General features: G+C 48.8%; 1 protein-coding gene across 1 annotated transcript in view; it reads left to right on the top strand.

Moving 5' to 3' along the window:
• The window catches only part of UTS2R (urotensin 2 receptor), a 139,484-nt gene that overhangs the window by 105,098 nt on the left and 15,137 nt on the right, over window positions 1-19,249 (top strand). The window lies entirely within an intron of this gene.

The raw sequence follows: 19,249 nt of genomic DNA, 5'->3' as shown, positions 1-19,249 counted from the left end.
CAGTGAGAGAGAGAGACTGAGGCAGGGGACAGTGACAGAGAGAGACTGAGGCAGGGGACAGTGACAGAGACACTGAGGCAGGGGACAGTGACAGACACTGAGGCAGGGGACAGTGACAGAGAGAGTCTGAGGCAGGGGACAGTGACAGAGACACTGAGGCAGGGGACAGTGACAGAGAGAGACTGAGGCAGGGGACAGTGACAGAGACACTGAGGCAGGGGACAGTGACAGAGACACTGAGGCAGGGGACAGTGACAGAGAGAGACTGAGGCAGGGGACAGTGACAGAGACACTGAGGCAGGGGACAGTGACAGAGAGAGACTGAGGCAGGGGACAGTGACAGAGACACTGAGGCAGGGGACAGTGACAGAGACACTGAGGCAGGGGACAGTGACAGAGACACTGAGGCAGGGGACAGTGACAGAGACACTGAGGCAGGGGACAGTGACAGAGACTGAGGCAGGGGACAGTGACAGAGAGACACTGAGGCAGGGGACAGTAACAGAGAGAAGGGATCGCCGCAGATTGAAGGAGAATAAGGCACAGGAATGGTTATAGGGCTTAGATTTAGTTTCCCAGCCCAGATGTGTTCCATATGGCAGATAATGGGGTTGATATATTTCAGAGTGCTGGGTCCCTGGTGTAATACAAAGTTATTTGGGGATTGTCACAGTGATGTATACATCCGCCTCCCTCCATAGAACTCCTCTTCCTGCACCTCCAACGCGTCTCGGGTTTGTGTGTGGGGGGGTCGGGGGGGGGATTGTAATAAAAATGTATCAACGTCGTCCGCCGGACACCATGGCATGGTGACCAGAGCCGTGGGACAGAGGTCATACGCTCTCCCCCCCCCCCCCCCCTCACAGATGTGAGCGTGCAGCACTGTGCAGTGATGCAGAGTATCTATACCCAGGGCTATTTTAGGGGGTACAGCGTTGCAGCGCCTTTTTCTTGAGGATTAACAAGAAACGCTAAATAGTGATTATAGAGTGATTCGGATCGGGGCTGGATACCGAGTGGCATCTTTCTCCTACAGGAGCAGTTAGGGGAGGGGTTATAGGAGCAGTTAGGGGAGGAGTTAGAGGATCAGTTAGGGGAGGAGTTATAGGGAGCAGTTATAGCAGCAGTTAGGGGAGGAGTTATAGGAAGTGGTTATAGGATCAGTTAGGGGAGGAGTTATAGGAGCAGTTGGGGGAGGAGTTATAGGAGCAGTTGGGGGAGGAGTTATAGGGAGCGGTTATAGGATCAGTTAGGGGAGGAGTTATAGGAGCAGTTGGGGGAGGAGTTATAGGAGCAGTTGGGGAGGAGTTATAGGAGCAGTTAGGGGAGGAGTTATAGGAGCAGTTAGGGGAGGAGTTATAGGAGCAGTTAGGGGACAAGTTAGGGGAGGAGTTATAGGGAGCGGTTATAGGAGCAGTTAGGGGAGGAGTTAGTGGGAGCGGTTATAGGATCAGTTAGGTGAGGAGTTGCTGGTTGCCATATTAAAATAGAATGAAAACACATTTTGCGTCTGAGATCTCGATAATCTCCATGCCCAGGAGATGAGGAAACACTCCACTGCGTCAAGGAGCGAATTGCTGTATATTCCATGCGCTATGAAACCCTCTGGGAGCAAAAGGGGTTAAAAAAAACGATGTCTGAAGGATACCAAGATGTGCCCTTCCTGCTCCTGCCTGACACTGTGCAGACAGCTGGCTTCAATGCATAAGCTTCCATGTCAAACAAGAATGCTGGGAAATGAATGCGGCAAAAATGTATATTATTTAAACAATAGATAAGAACCCAAATGGAACAGTGTGTCAGGAAGGATAAACACGGCATTGTGAGGTTACATTACACAACAGCACACACGTGTAGAGAAGACTTTTACAGCTTGTCTGCGAGGTGATCATGTTAATTCAAATTCACCATGCTGTGGTATACAGTATATACACAGTATAGCAGTGCCGAGTATGTCCAAGTCCATCAGGTGATACTTTTTTCTACCTTTTACTTAAAACTAATCTGTGTATCAATGTCTCTATATAAATATATACGTTGTACAATTGCTGTCCGTGTCTCTTCTTAATAAGAACTCCCCTTGCAGCGCCACACATCACAGCGCCACACATCACAGCGCCACGCATCGCGGCAGGACGTCCGGAATTACAATGTATTTCATAACGATTCTTTTTGACAAAAAAATGAAAACCATCCAACATTTTCAAAGTTCGTTGTGCTGGCTCCTGGAATAAAACCCTCCCGCGGTTACACAGCACAAAGAATTAAGTGGGATTTATGCATTTTCTGTTTTCAAAAAAAATCATATGATATATATATATATATATATTATTATTAAAAGATTAACTACTGTATGTTGTATAAACAGGATTGAAATGACAAGATCTTTCCCTCCATCCTACTCTTCTCTCCCTTCCCCTCCTCTCTCTTTCTTCCCCCCCCCTTTCCCTTATCCTACTCCCCCACTTCCCCTGACCCTCTTTCCCCTTCACCTCCCCCCCCCTTCCCTCTCTCTCCTCCCCCAGAAGTCTGAGGGTGGGGCCAAAGAGAGGAGGAAACAGCACGACATGGAGAGGGGTGTGTGTGTGTCTGTCTCGAGCTCGTCGCACCTTTCACTATTGTGTCCAGTATTTTTGGAGAAACCGCCTGACACCCCTAACTGTTGTCCAGGCAGGATATTAGAATTTTAGTGGATTGCATGGAGGGAAAGGACGTCGTTTAGCAAGGTTAAGGCGACAGGAATTGGTGAGGAACAGTACTAGATGTGTGGAATAAAGGAGAGAGAGCTGTCACGTATGACACGCCAGGGCAGGCCATACAGTAGACATCTGGCTTGTGGTATTGAGAGGAGAGTGGAGTTATCTGTTGTCAGTGAGAGGTCAGGCTCCGGGTTAGAATCGGGCTGAGGGAGGCCGGCTGTGGGACCTCCAGGAGGAAATACCAGAAAAACGAGTTGGGAGAGAGTTCAGAAGACCACGGGCACATTTAAGGGTCGTCGGTGTACACGTGCTAGTGAAAACCAACAACAACCATATACACGTTGGGGTGGGGTAAAGAGAAGAGGTTCTAGGGAAAATGGGACCATTCACCACGGGCAATATGTCCCTGACGTTCAGCCACAAGGGACGGTCAGCCGCCGGCCATTTCTCCTCCAAGGTAAGTGATCACAGAGATAGCATTAGGGGTTACGTTAGCTTTCAGGGTATGGGGTTAAGGTTTTAAGGGTTACGATTAGGGATTTTAGGGTAAGGATTAGCGCTAGGATTTGGGGTTGAGTCTAGGGGCTTTAGGGTAAGAATTAGCGTTGGGGTTAAGGGTTAGCGTTAGAATTAGCAGTTAAGGTTGTTTTTTTTTAGGGTAAGGTTAGGGGGTTAGGGCAGGGGCAGGCAACGGCAGTCCGCAAGGGCCACCAACAGGTCAGGTTTTCAGAGTATCCCGGGGGAGCGGCGAAGGCCTCTGCAAGGTCCCTTACCTTGGCTCAGGCGGCTTCTGGCGACGCGTCGCCATGGCAATGTCAAATGACGCAGCTGGGTCACGTGACTCCGCGTTGCCATGGCAATGTGACATCACATGACGTCGTGACGTTAGAACGCCAGAGCCAAGGTAAGGAGGGGGGCGTGAACAAGAAGGGGGGTGCAAGGGAGAAAGATTGCGCACCCCTGGAGGGGGCTAAATGTCCCAGCAGCGAATTATCCTAAAGGGCCTTGAGGAACCTCAACATTGTGTGGTAGTGGACAAGAAGATGAGCCAGCCAAAGAACCACTGAAGGAGCGGTCAGGTAGATAGAAAGAGAACCAAGAGGAGACAACACCAGCAAAACCCATGGAACATATTCCAAAACATCCACGCATAGCGCATCCTGATGCCAAGGAGCTTGCAATCTAATGCTCGCTACAGGTACACAGGGTGTTCGCGCCTGCAGTGCAGAGCAATGGGTGGCCGGACCTCGTCTGCATTAAAACGTTGGGCAAATTGTCACGGATGTGTCATATTCCCCCATAGGAAGGAGTCCCGGAGATGTATACAGATGAGTCAGTATGTACATAGTACGTTAGTGCTTTGGGAGACGGGGGATTACCAGACAGAATTCAATTACTCCGCAGAGACATTCTGCTACACAGGGAGGAGTGACCGTTATCATGTTAACATAACAGTGCCTCGAAGGCAGAGACTTGTAATGTCGTACTCACTAAAGGCAGCGACACAGCGTTCACATATTGTATGTTAAAGAAGACGCCAACGCCGGCCGATTTTCCGTCTTGCCGTCTTTTTATATATTTTTTTCCCCATTAAGTAAGGGGTCTCCGGGGCCTGAACCCCATTTATTTCAGCTCTGGTGACCCCCTGCTTCCGGAGATAATTACCTCCGTAGGGGGTGCCGGTAGCCACTCCGGCTCGCCAGCTGGGGTTCACGTAATGGCTGCTTTTCAAAGCTCCCGCCAATAGGAAGCCGGGACAGTCATCCGGTGTGGCGTCCTATGGGGTCACATGACGTGGGAGCCTTAAAACTTGCAGGAGACTCCGGCGCCCCCTTCGGATGTAAGTGTGTCTGGTCCTAGAGGTGCCCTGAACTATTTGACCCTAGCAGTGTAGGGGTGAATAGACTAAACATTCCCAGTTAGTGTGGTTCTTTCCCTGCGTGAACCGCCGACGATGCATTATATGGACGCAAACACCATGGCGGGACCGGCAAGAAAAGGGAGACAGAAAGAGAGAACAGGGTGGTTCATTAATATTCGATAGTGCCAATCGTGACACTGTAGCATGGAAAGTTGAAAGCAAATGGGAGATTCCATGCCGTAGTGACCCCATGGGCACTATTGCAGTTCAATGAATGACTCCCAGAGCAGCAGAGATGTGTGAAGTGAGAATTAGCTGCGAGCAAAAAGCATTTCCCATTGATTTCCTGTTACTGCCGGCGCCCGACGTGGATCCGAGCTGGAGGCTACAAAGGAGCAACCGAACTGGAAGGTTACTCGCTCATTCTGGCACTGCTCCTCTCACACCCCTCCCCTCCCTGCTATCCCAGTACTGCCCCCCTCTTATACAGACACACACCTCATTGTATGTTATGATGTCAAAGGAGTATGGGGCTAATTTAACGTTACGGAAGGAGATATGTATATATATATATATAAAGCAATAGGAGGAGTTATAGGGAGTGGTTATGTGGGGCAGTAGAATGAATTATAGGGGGCAGTTATATGGGCAATAGGAGGAGTTATATGGCGATAGGAGGAGTAATAGGGAGCGGTTATGAGGCAATAGGAGTTATAGGGAGCAGTTATATGGGATAATAGAAGAAGTTTTAGGGAGTGGTTATATGGGGCAATAGGTATGGGAGAGGTTATATGGGGTAATAGCAGGAGTTATAGGCCAAGGACTGGCACAAGTTGCACTTCAGCACATCACATGTATTACTTAAGTGTTTGGCTGAACCACATCTATGGCACAAGGTTGGCTGACCATAGTAAAAACAATTTCCTTTTTCTCTTCCAATGAAGAAAGAGTTGGGCAGATGTTTTGTAATATTGCCATGTCGCCAAAGTCTGACTTGCACTTTCCAGCCTCCTATCCAGATGTCCTCTTCATCCATGATTCTTGTAGGTGGAGACAGTACTTCACATTGTCTGTCAGGGCTCATCTCCTCTCCACCTTTATACCTCAACCTTACCACATTTCTCCTTTTCAAAGGTTGAGCATTTCTGGCCACAGCACTCACAAAGGATCTCCGACCCCAGGCTGAATGAGGTGCTGTATGAGCTGGGGATACTTTAATACCATTACTTTGCTTTATGCCATCTTCTGATTGGGCCACTCTTTTATCAGGAACTATCTGGATAGGAACAGCAATTTCAGTCTCTAAAACCTGCATTTCACTCCCAGAGCACTACAGAGTTGATGCTGTCTCCATTGCTGCTAATTACCACCTGTTGTTCTAAACTCTCAGGGTTCTGAATCACAGGACCTGCTAATAAGCAGGGGGCAGGGGGGTGGTTCTGTAAGTCCAGGTGAGCGTGGGTTCTCTGGCTCACTGCTCTCAGGTACAAACTCCATTTCCACCCGATCTCCTCCCAGCGTTTCTAAGTTCTTACTTTCCTGCTCTTCAGAGTTCTTTAGAACACAGACTTGACCCAAGTCAAAAGATCCCCCACATAATTGCACTCAATGCTAGAATAATTTATTTCAGACAACAACGGCCCGTCAGTGGATTTTTTCTGTTGGTCAGTCTAATGACAACTTGGGATCCTTAATATTAGAACAAAATTTATTTATTTTATTTATAAAATATTTTACCAGGAAGTTATACATTGAGAGTTACCTCTCGTTTTCAAGTATGTCCTGGGCACAGAGTTAAGACAAATAATACATGGTTACAAATACAGTTACATAAATGAGCAGGGTATACATTATATACAAGACATTGCGTGCACAGTTAAAGAAAATATATATTATGGGCGTATGAAACAGTTACAGACCAGATTAAAATGTGAGACTGCCTTAGATTTGAAAGAACTTAAGCTGGTGGTGGATGTGAGAGTCTCGGGTACGTTGTTCCAGTTTTGGGGTGCACGGTAGGAGAAGGAGGAACGTCCGGATACTTTGTTGAGCCTTGGGACCATGAACAGTCTTTTGGGGTCTGATCTGAGGTGATAGGTGCTGCATGTGGTAGGGGTGAGGTGCTTATTCAGATAGCTGGGTAGCTTGCCCATAAAGAATTTAAAGGCAAGACAGGAAGGGTGAACTTTGTGCCTAGACTCGAGTGATGACCAATCTAGTTCTTTGAGCATTTCGCAGTGATATGTGTTGTAGTTGCATTGGAGAACAAAACAACAAATTGAATTGTAGAGGGTGTCAAGTTTGCTAAGGTGGGTTTGAGGTGCCGAGCCATATACTATGTCTCCATAGTCAATAATTGACATTAGCATCTGCTGTGCGATAAGCTTTCTGACCGGGAGACTTAGGGAGGATTTGTTCCTGTAAAGTACCCCTAGTTTGGCATAGGTCTTGGTTGTCAGGGTATCAATGTGCATCCCGAATGTTAAGTGGGAGTCACAACATGTTATTTACATCAAAACATAATAAATCACAGTAGAACATTAAAAATATATGATAAAAATGCCCCGTAGTGGAGTGTTTGTTTTATTTAAGGTACATCTGACTTAGGTATAACGAATTCAGAAAAACCTCTACACTAATAGTCTCTTCAAATATATCTGTACGTACAGCTACTCTAAGTAGATGTCAGACTATGTATCCATCAATAGTAATCATGTGTGCAGCGCAGAGAGATGATAAGTAATATACTTAGCCAGATATAATAGGTTTGTCACTGGCTGTGTTACAAGTTGTATAATCCCAAGGTCATTGAAGTAAATGTATCCCTGTATATAGTGTTGGGGAAATTACCCAGTAACAGTGCTGGTCACTTAGGCTGAAATGTCCTATGGAACTAATCTCAGAGACGTAGAATATTCCCCCTTGTGATTACATCCACATAGCAAAACGACATTAGGTTTGATGCCTCAAATGTATAGACAGGTATCTTTGAGACATATATGCAGAGAAATAACAAAAAGGTAAGGTGCTCACAGGTGGAAAATAGATCAACTGCAGATAGAGATCACGGAATCCACGGTGATCCCATTTCTGACAAATATATGTGTTGAGAAGTAGGACGTCACGGAGCGGCGATTGTCTCCGGCACGATTACAGCTTGTATTCTGGTGTTTAAATTCTGGAGTAATAGGAGGAGTTATAGGGAGGGGTTATATGGGGCAATAGGAAGAGTTAAAGGGAGAGGTTATATGGAGTATTATGAGGAGTTAAAGGGAGAGGTTATATGGAGTATTAGGAGGAGTTAAAGGGAGAGGTTATATGGAGTATTAGGAGGAGTTATAGGGAGTATTAGGAGGAGTTATAGGGAGTAATAGGAGGAGTTATAGGTAGTAATAGGAGGAGTTGTAGGGAGGGGGTATATGGGGTAAAGGAGGAGTTATAGGGAGAGGTTATATGGGGTAATAGGAAGAGTTGTAGGGAGCGGTTATATGGGGCAATAGGAGGAGTTATAGGGAGGGGTTATATGGGGCAATAGGAGGAGTTAAAGGGAGGTTATATGGGTAATAGGAGGAGTTATATGGAGTAATATGAATAGTTATAGGGAGGGGTTATATAAAGGGGTAGGAGGGGTTTTATGGAACAGTTACGGGATCGTCATATTATTATCGGACGTGGCAATTATATATGTCATTTTATTCTCCCTGTTTTTCTGCATCAAAATCTCTGCCCGGAGCTGTCAGAGCAACTATTCCTGTGCATCGATAAACTAACCCCGCTCTGCTATTCATGTGCATCGATATACTAACCCCGCTCTACTATTCCTGTGCATCGATATACTAACCCCGCTCTGTAATTCCTGTGCATCGATATACTAACCCCGCTCTGCTATTCCTGTGCATCGATATACTAACCCCGCTCTGCTATTCCTGTGCATCGATATACTAACCCTGCTCTGCTATTCCTGTGCATCGATATAGTAACCCCGCTCTGCTATTCCTGTGCATCGATATACTAACCCCGCTCTGCTATTCCTGTGCATCGATATACTAACCCCGCTCTACTATTCCTGTGCATCGATATACTAACCCCGCTCTTCTATTCCTGTGCATCAATATACTAACCCCGCTCTTCTATTCCTGTGCATCAATATACTAACCCCGCTCTGCTATTCCTGTGCATCGATATACTAACCCCGCTCTGCTATTCCTGTGCATCGATATACTAACCCCGCTCTACTATTCCTGTGCATCGATATACTAACCCCGCTCTTCTATTCCTGTGCATCAATATACTAACCCCGCTCTTCTATTCCTGTGCATCGATATACTAACCCCGCTCTGCTATTCCTGTGCATCGATATACTAACCCCGCTCTGCTATTCCTGTGCATCGATATACTAACCCCGCTCTGCTATTCCTGTGCATCGATATACTAACCCCGCTCTTCTATTCCTGTGCATCGATATACTAACCCCGCTCTGCTATTCCTGTGCATCGATATACTAACCCCGCTCTGCTATTCCTGTGCATCGATATACTAACCCCGCTCTGCTATTCCTGTGCCTTGATATACTAACCCCGCTCTGCTATTCCTGTGCATCAATATACTAACCCCGCTCTACTATTCCTGTCATCGATATACTAACCCCACTCTGCTATTCCTGTGCATCGATATACTAACCCCGCTCTGCTATTCCTGTGCATCGATATACTAACCCCACTCTGCTATTCCTGTGCATCGATATACTAACCCCGCTCTGCTATTCCTGTCATCGATATACTAACCCCTGAATACGCACCGATTCCCTGCTATCTTAACCCCGCTCTGCTATTCCTGTGCATCAATATACTAACCCCGCTCTGCTATTCCTGTGCTTCAATATACTAACCCTGCTCTGCTATTCCTGTGCATCAATATACTAACCCCGCTCTGCTATTCCTGTGCTTCAATATACTAACCCTGCTCTGCTATTCCTGTGCATCAATATACTAACCCCGCTCTGCTATTCCTGTGCTTCAATATACTAACCCTGCTCTGCTATTCCTGTCATCGATATACTAACCCCGCTCTGCTATTCCTGTGCATCGATATACTAACCCTGCTCTGCTATTCCTGTCATCGATATACTAACCCCGCTCTGCTATTCCTGTGCATCGATATACTAACCCCGCTCTGCTATTCCTGTGCATCGATAATGTAACCCCGCTCTGCTATTCCTGTGCATCGATATACTAACCCTGCTCTGCTATTCCTGTCATCGATATACTAACCCCGCTCTGCTATTCCTGTGCATCGATATACTAACCCCGCTCTGCTATTCCTGTGCATCGATATACTAACCCGCTCTGCTATTCCTGTGCATCGATATACTAACCCCGCTCTGCTATTCCTGTGCATCGATATACTAACCCCGCTCTGCTATTCCTGTGCATCGATATACTAACCCCTGAATACGCACCGATTCCCTGCTATCTTAACCCCGCTCTGCTATTCCTGTGCATCAATATACTAACCCCCCTCTGTTATTCCGGTGCGGAGGAGAGGGACGCCCCTCTTCTGCAGATCCCCGGGTCCCAGGCACAGGGAAGGTATCGGGACGAGTATTTTTAGAGCTTTGCTCAGTCCTTATCCGCAGTGACGGGAACTGCATTCCGGATCCCTACAATTTCCTCTCATTACAGAAGTGAAGCAGTGTCTGGGGAGCGGAGAAATGGGGGGAGCAGATAAAGTGGGGTGCAGGAGGGAGAGGGGAGGCGAGAGAGGTGCAGTACAATCCGAAAATAGCGCTCACATCCGGGTTCCTCGCCCCGAGATCTTTCAAGCCCAATAAATGTTAGCCATGTGTTATGGGATCTGGTAATAGGGTCCCCCCACTGCATGTGCCCCTATACCTCTGTCTCACATGCGCCTTCTCCGATGTCAACCCCATACGGGTACATTGTCACTGTGACAGTCACATCTGTCCCATATACACTGTCACATCTGTCCCATATACACTGTCACTGTGATGATCACATCTCTCCCATATACACGGTCACTGGAATCTGTCCCATATACTGTCACTGTCATATCTGTCCCATATACACTCACTGTGACTGTCCCCTTTCTATGTCATGGTAACATCTGTCCAAAATACACACTGCGATGGTCACCTCTGTCCTTTATACACTGTCACTGTGACGGTCACATCTGTCCCATATACACTGTCACTGTGACTGTCACATCTGTCCTATATACATTGTCACTGTGACGGTCACATCTGTCCCATATACACTGTCACTGTGACGGTCACATCTGTCCTATATACACATCACTGTGAGGTCATCACCTGTCCCATGTACACGGTCACTGTGACCATTACCTCTGTCCCATGTACACGGTCACATCTGTCCGAAAGTCACTGTCACTGTGGCTGTCCCTTCCCGTGCCCTTGTCCCCCACACACCATGACAAAGTACTCTAGGGAAGTCACACGTGATCACTGAATAGACAAGGAGACGGGGCATAAGTTAATTTAGTTGCTAGGGAAAGAACTATATGAATCCTGTTTTAGATCAGATGCGTCAGAACAGAAGATACGAAGCCCAAGGATGTGTTCTGCATTCTTAACCTGTAAATGCCTGGAGCTTATCTGAAACAAGCACTCCAATAATAAAGGATATTTGGAACTGCAAGAAACCTGTGTCAAACCAATAATTATTGGAACAGAGAATCTGTATTTTCACACACTGGATAAATGTTTTTTTTTTCCCACCTTAAAGCAAGGGTGCTCAACATCAGTCCCCAAGCCCCTCCGCCAACAGGTCAGGTTTTCAGGATATCCCTGCTTCAGCACAGGTGGCTCAATCAGTGGCTCAGTCTTTGTGTTGGGCATCCCTGCCTTACAGACAGTACACAGGAACATACATCTTCCAATATACAGAGGGGTGAAGGAGTCCCTGCCTATAGGCGATGCACGCAGAGGTGACAGGAGACTTGCGTTGGGAAAAGTAAATGTAAGCTTTTATTCAGGCAAAGTTCAGCAACTCCGAATACAGCTCCAGGAAGTAAAAGTCTATATTCATAACAGAGTAACATAGGACCTAGTGTCCCTCCTCCTCCCTCCCCACCCCTCCTCCCCCCTACACCTCCCCATCCCTCCTCTCACCCCTCATCCTCCCGCCCCCCATCCCTCCTCCCCATCCCTCCTCCTCTCCCCATGCTGTGCCTCTGTGTCTCTCTCCCCATGCTGTGCCTCTGTGTCTCTCTCCCTCTCTCCCCATGCTGTGCCTCTGTGTCTCTCTCCCCATGCTGTGCCTCTGTCTCTCTCCCCATGCTGTGCCTCTGTCTCTCTCCCCATGCTGTGCCTCTGTGTCTCTCCCCATACTGTGTCTCACCCCATATTGTGTCTCTCCCCACACTGTCTGTCTCCCCATACTGTCTGTCTCCCCATACTGTCTCTCTCCCCATACTGTTTCTCTCCCCATGCTGTGCCCGTGTCTCTCTCTCTGTCTCTCCTAATGCTGTGTGTCTCTTCCCCCCCATTGTGTGAGTGAGTGTCCCCCATTCTGGACCATACCTGCATAGGTGGGGGAAGCCATCTTGAGCCCTTGCAGCAGACACCAGAAGTTCTCACTGACACTTCCGGGTCTCACTGCTGGGGCTCCGCAGCTCAGACCCGGCCCCTGCTCTCCTCCCTGCATTCTCTGCTCTCTGCTGCCCCCCCATCTCTGATGGTCAAAAGTGGGACAGCCACAAAAAAACAGGACATTTTACAGAATGTCAGGCAGCCGGGACAGAGATTAAAAAAACGGGACTGTGCCGGCTAAACCGGGACATCTGGTCACCCTACCCAGGTACAACACTGTGACGGTAACTTTGTAACAGGCTATTAATAATACACACCAAATATAACTGGGTTAGATATGATAAAATATCATTTATTCCTTGAAAAAGGTGAACACAGCAGATTATACAAATAACAGACAAAATATAGACACTTACTTAAAGGTTTGGACAAGAAAAGCCACCAGGATACAGGATGGGCCATTCCTTCCATAATTCAAGTTTAGATGTAGACATCACAGCAATACATGAAGATCATGAAGACCATACATGAAGACAATTGAGTAAGGGATGACTCTGACTTATATACCATTTCAGCCCTGTACTCTTAACCCTAGGCGCCAAGTTGGCTGGGAAAATCTCTTTGAAGTAGATTTTGGCTTCCCTTGGAAGTGTGAAGTACAACACTTAAAAACACTCAGCTCCTTTGTTCCTGCCCCTAGTGTAAACAATTAGGGCAGTTAACTTTTTGATCACAGGGCTATGCTAATTATTCAGGATGCCCTTCCTGCCCTATTTAGCATAGCAGATGGAGTCTGCATTGTCAGAGCAGATCCAAAATCCCATATACACTTTAATATCTACACATATTAATAAGTTCCGGTCTGGGGGGTCCAGTGGGTTGAAATCTTCCAGTTTTTAATGCCTACAGTGACCCTACATATTGGCCAAATTTCAACTCTCTGTGACCTCCCGAACCGGAGTTACAGAAATGCACTTTAACACATTTTTAAAATACAGGATTTGTCCCTTTAAAAATGAATCTCTGCTTTTCACTCTTTCCCCATTAACCCCTTCCCTCCCGCATCAACCCTTGTGTATGTGTGAGTGCAAACACCAGGCTGAGACATTACATTTACACAGGGGAATAAACATTTGGATACTGAAGCAAGGTAAAAACCCATTACTGGACCTCAGTCCAGTTAACCCCTTGCTTCCCAAGTGAAAGTAGGGGGTGGCCAAATGGGGTGTAACCCCTATAATCCCGGGCCAAACCCCCTCTATCATGACAAGCACCCAGTGGGTGACTCACTCAGAGAAAGCGTAATCACTCATAAAATTAAAACAAGAATGTATCCAATTGTATCCACAGACACAAACCTGCTCCCCGATCTCAGGAACCATCATGGGAAATGTGGTTACGATATCTTAAGAGGCGTCCAAACACAGAGAGAACAGACAAACAGACAGAGCGCGCAGACAGACAGACACAACGCACAGACAGACACAGCGCGCAGACAGACAGGCAGAGCGCACAGACAGACACAGCGCACAGACAGACAGGCAGAGTGCACAGACAGACACAGCGCACAGACAGACAGGCAGAGCGCACAGACAGACACAGCGCACAGACAGACAGGCAGAGCGCGCAGACAGAGACAGACAGGCAGACAGACACAGCGCACAGACAGACACAGCGCACAGACAGACAGACACAGCGCACAGACAGACAGACACAGTGCACAGACAGACAGAGTGCACAGAGAGACAGAGCGCACAGACAGACAGAGCGCACAGACAGACAGAGCGCAGAGACAGACAGAGCGCAGAGACAGACAGAGCGCAGAGACATGCAGAGACAGACAGAGCGCACAGACAGACAGCTTTCCAACATATAGATAAGACATAGACAACGTTATTGCAAGCTGTGCCGCCCTCGCGCCGTTGTCATAGTGCGATAGACCCGCCCCTACATCGGCTACATCTACACATGATCAAACATTTGAATAAACACGGCTTTGATACACAGATCTCCCCGTCACAGAGCTTACAATGGAAATTGGTTTCTCCAAGAAGCGGAAAGAACGCGGCGTTCTGCAGGAGACAGCGAGGTACGGGCAGCGCCAGGCGTACTGTCCCCGAGGACACGGCAAAATACAAAGAGCAAGACGCAGGCATTTTCATAAAAACTATTCTTTATATGTATAGCCCAATATGTGTGCGTGTGAGTATATATATATATATATATATATATATGTGTGTGTGTGAGTATGTATGTATGCATGTATATGTGTATGTGTGTGTGTGGGTGTATGTATGTATATGTGTGTGCGTGTATATGTGCGTATGTATGTGTGTATGTATGTATGTAGTATGTATGTGTCTGCGTGTATATGTGCGTATGTATGTATGTATGTAGTATGTATGTGTGTATGTAGTATGTATGTGTGTATGTATGTATGTAGTATGTATGTGTCTGCGTGTATATGTGCGTATGTATGTATGTATGTAGTATGTATGTGTGTGCGTGTATATGTGCGTATGTATGTATGTATGTAGTATGTATGTGTGTGCGTGTATATGTGCGTATGTATGTGTGTATGTATGTATGTAGTATGTATGCGTGTGCGTGTATATGTGCGTACATACACCAAAATTCTCCCTCGGCTGCATGTTTCCACTTACCCAGTAGAGTGCAAGCTCCCGGGAGCAGGCCCTCCGTACCTCCTGTAACAATGCATGTTATTGTTAAGGTTTGATATTTTATTGTTTTCGGCCTACAAACCTATTGTACTGCGCTATGGAATATGTTGGACCGTTACAAATAAATAATAATAATAAAAGCCCATTGTAGGTGAACTAATGGGGACCTAACATGCCAATAAATCCTTCGGTGCCAGAGTGCACAGAAGGGGTTAAAAAATAAAAGACCGTAGCCGCCCTGTGTTTGAATGCCGCGCGTCACAATAATCGCCGCGATTTCAATACAGAGGCAGTCTCTGGGATACCGACATTCATTTTCATCCAACGCGGTTCCTCCGACCCCGAAACGCGCCGGGCGTCGATGCGTGGGATTAACACGACACAGGAGACGGAAGGGAATATATACAACGGTCCCGAGAAGTTCGACCAAACGACCGGCTTAAAAGTGAGTTCTGGGAAACGGAGAGGGCGCACGATATGTAAATGTGAGACGCGAGGATACATGAAAGGAATACAATTAATTGGCGGGGTAAGCGGATTCCTGGTTTAATCAGATGCAAATGTGAGAAACAGACTGAGTGCAATCAGCGTAGAGATAAGTGCTTTAGACATTAAGTAAACAGTTGTTTGAAGTGTTGTGATGTACACGCACGGGTGCGCAAACTTCTTCCTCTGCTCCCCCTACCTGCTCTCCCTCCCCCCCCCCTCCTTACCTTGTCTATGGCGTTCTGACGTCATGTGACATCATGAAGCCGCGTAGACAAAGTAAAGGAACTCACGGAGGCCTTGCGCGCGATCCCCGGCATTTAATTGAAGTGCCTTGGGGAAGAGCGCGGGGCCTCTGTAAGCGCAGCGTCCCCCCCAAAAATCTCATTCCCCCCCAGTTTGCACACCCCTGGTGTACAGTATATGAAAGGTTAGTGACTCTTCTCCCCCCCTTCCTCCATCCCCCCATGCATTGCAGACGAGTGGAACATTCCCCAGAGGTGTGAAGAAAAGCCGGGCTCTGCGTATCCGTGGCAACTGTCCCAACCAATGACAGTGTCTTGTCCATCAAAGTTCCAGGCATGGGAATTGGGACAATGCCAGGGGAGCGTTCTGATTGGCTGAAGCTGATATACGCATTAAAAAACAGCGAAACTATGTCAGAAAGGGGAGGGGGTGTTTGAATGAGTATTTAATGGCTTCCCATGTTAACCCCTTGACAGCCAGAGGAGCGTTGTTTAGCATCCCCCCCCCCCCCTGTCCCGGCTGGGCGGTTTACGTTGCATAATCTCCGCTCGCTTCCCGAAGTCTGCGAATCTCATTATCCATTCTAGACATTGAAGCCAAGAGCCGCTCCGGCTGCATAACCACGAGCCGTCTGTGACCTTGAATGCCGGGGACTACCGCAGCCTTCAGTGATATCGCGCAGGTGGGCTAACGGACATCTCGCTGCCGCAATGAGATCCTGGTCCAAAGAGCTGACCATCTAAATGAGGGGTGGCCAACTCCAGTCCTCAAGGGCCACCAACATGCCAGGTTTTAAGGATATCCCTGCTTCAGCACAGGTGGCACAATCAGTGGCTCAGTCAAAGACTGAGCCACTGATTGAGCCACCTGTGCTGAAGCAGCAACTGATTGAGCCACCTGTACTGAAGCAGAGATATCCCCAATACCTGGCCTGTAACTGGCTCTTGGGGACTGGAGTTGGTCGCCCTAAATGTTAAAACGACTTGCACAAGGCAACCAGTAGATTCCATGTGGGCTCGCCCACTCCAAAGGCTGCACATCTGCCCCGAGTCACTATTTCCTGGATTTCAGTTTATAATGCGTTATTTCTGTTACAGCCCCCTCCCTCCCCTAGATATTTTTACCTGTGTACATGTATTAGTAAGGAGGGGGGGGGTCTCCGAACCTAAACCCTTGCAGACCCCTCTGACCACGAAGGGGTTTAAACATCACAGAAAGAAGCCGTTAAATGGCTGAGTGACTGTTTAATACATTGCTCAGGCCCCTTTAAAGTCCCCAAAATCTTTTGCAGAGGGGCCCAGTTTGATCTCCTGCAGAGGGGCCCAGTTTGATCTCCTGCAGAGGGGCCCAGTTTGATCTCCTGCAGAGGGGCCCAGTTTGATCCCCTGCAGAGGGGCCCAGTTTGATCTCCTGCAGAGGGGCCCAGTTTGATCTCCTGCAGAGGGGCCCAGTTTGATCCCCTGCAGAGGGGCCCAGTTGGATCTGCTGCCGGTTTAGAAGCTTCCCACATGTGTGAAACATCTAGATCCCACATGGGGTAGGAAATGCCTCTCACTGCGGTGCCACACTGCGATGCCACACTGCGATGCCACACTGCGGTGCCACACTGCCGTGCCACACTGCGATGCCACACTGCGGTGCCACACTGCGGTGCCACACTGCGATGCCACACTGCCGTGCCACACTGCCGTGCCACACTGCCGTGCCACACTGCCGTGCCACACTGCGGTGCCACACTGCGGTGCCACACTGCGATGCCACACTGCGGTGCCACACTGCGATGCCACACTGCGGTGCCACACTGCCGTGCCACACTGCGATGCCACACTGCGGTGCCACACTGCGGTGCCACACTGCGATGCCACACTGCGATGCCACACTGCGATGCCACACTGCGGTGCCACACTGCGGTGCCACACTGCGGTGCCACACTGCGATGCCACACTGCCGTGCCACACTGCCGTGCCACACTGCCGTGCCACACTGCCGTGCCACACTGCCGTGCCACACTGCCGTGCCAATCGCTGCGGTGCCACACTGCGGTGCCACACTGCGGTGCCACACTGCGGTGCCACACTGCGATGCCACACTGCGGTGCCACACTGCGGTGCCACACTGCGATGCCACACTGCGATGCCACACTGCGGTGCCACACTGCGGTGCCACACTGCGGTGCCACACTGCGGTGCCACACTGCGGTGCCACACTGCGATGCCACACTGCGGTGCCACACTGCGATGCCACACTGCGGTGCCACACTGCGGTGCCACACTGCGGTGCCACACTGCGGTGCCACACTGCGGTGCCACACTGCGGTGCCACACTGCGATGCCACACTGCGGTGCCACACTGCGATGCCACACTGCGGTGCCACACTGCGATGCCACACTGCGATGCCACACTGCGGTGCCACACTGCGATGCCACACTGCGATGCCACACTGCGGCTGGACGTGGTCCCAATGCAACAGGGAGAAAATATTTAGGATTACTGACAAAGCCGCCTATGTGTTTCTATAGAGAGAACTGCGTGTTCCCCTGAAACTCTGTGTTACGGAGCAGGCCGGGGACAGTCACAGCCAGGGGACATGAAGGGACAGTCACAGCCAGGAGACATGGAAGGGACAGTCACAGCCAGAGACAGTGAGGGGACAGTCACAGTGAGGGAACATGGAAGGGACAGTCACAGCCAGAGACAGTGAGGGGACAGTCACAGTGAGGGGACATGAAAGGGACAGTCACAGTGAGGGGACATGGAAGGGACAGTCACAGCCAGGGGACATGAAGGGACAGTCACAGCCAGGGGACATGGAAGGGACAGTCACAGCCAGGAGACATGGAAGGGACAGTCACAGCCAGAGACAGTGAGGGGACAGTCACAGTGAGGGGACATGGAAGGGACAGTCACAGCCAGAGACAGTGAGGGGACAGTCACAGTGAGGGGACATGGAAGGGACAGTCACAGTGAGGGGACATGGAAGGGACAGTCACAGTGAGGGGACATGGAAGGGACAGTCACAGTGAGGGGACATGGAAGGGACAGTCACAGCCAGGGGACATGGAAGGGACAGTCACAGCCAGGGGACATGGAAGGGACAGTCACAGCCAGAGACAGTGAGGGGACAGTCACAGTGAGGGGACATGGAAGGGACAGTCACAGTGAGGGGACATGGAAGGGACAGTCACAGTGAGGGGACATGGAAGGGACAGTCACAGGCTGGGGACATGGAAGGGACAGTCACAGCCGGGAGACCTGGAAGGGACAGTCACAGCCAGAGACAGTGAGGGGACAGTCACAGTGAGGGGACATGGAAGGGACAGTCACAGCATGAATGTTGCTATCGTGTATTCACCATAGTATATAGTATCAATTCACTAATGGTGTATATCGGGTTACTTGTAGTTCAGTCCTGGTATACCAGCCTAGATCTTTAAGTCATGACCAGGGCCGGTCGTGCATCTATACCGGGATAAGTGTGGAGAAATACAACCGTGTTCCCGTTGTCATCTGTCTAGACTGCGTTCAGCAGGACTGAACTACAAGTCACCCGATATACACCATTAGTGAATTGATACTATATACTATGGTGAATACACGATAGCAACATTCATGCTACAATAGCCTTACTCACGGCTACTATATATATACATTTTGGGTTTAAAGTGTGTGAACTATTTTGCCTATTGGTGTGTGGACACTACACTTTGAT

The sequence above is a fragment of the Ascaphus truei genome, chromosome 22, assembly GCF_040206685.1.
Source record: "Ascaphus truei isolate aAscTru1 chromosome 22, aAscTru1.hap1, whole genome shotgun sequence".
Lineage (NCBI taxonomy): Eukaryota > Metazoa > Chordata > Amphibia > Anura > Ascaphidae > Ascaphus > Ascaphus truei.
Note: the sequence above shows the minus strand (reverse complement) of the source record. Positions and strands in the feature narration are given on the sequence as shown.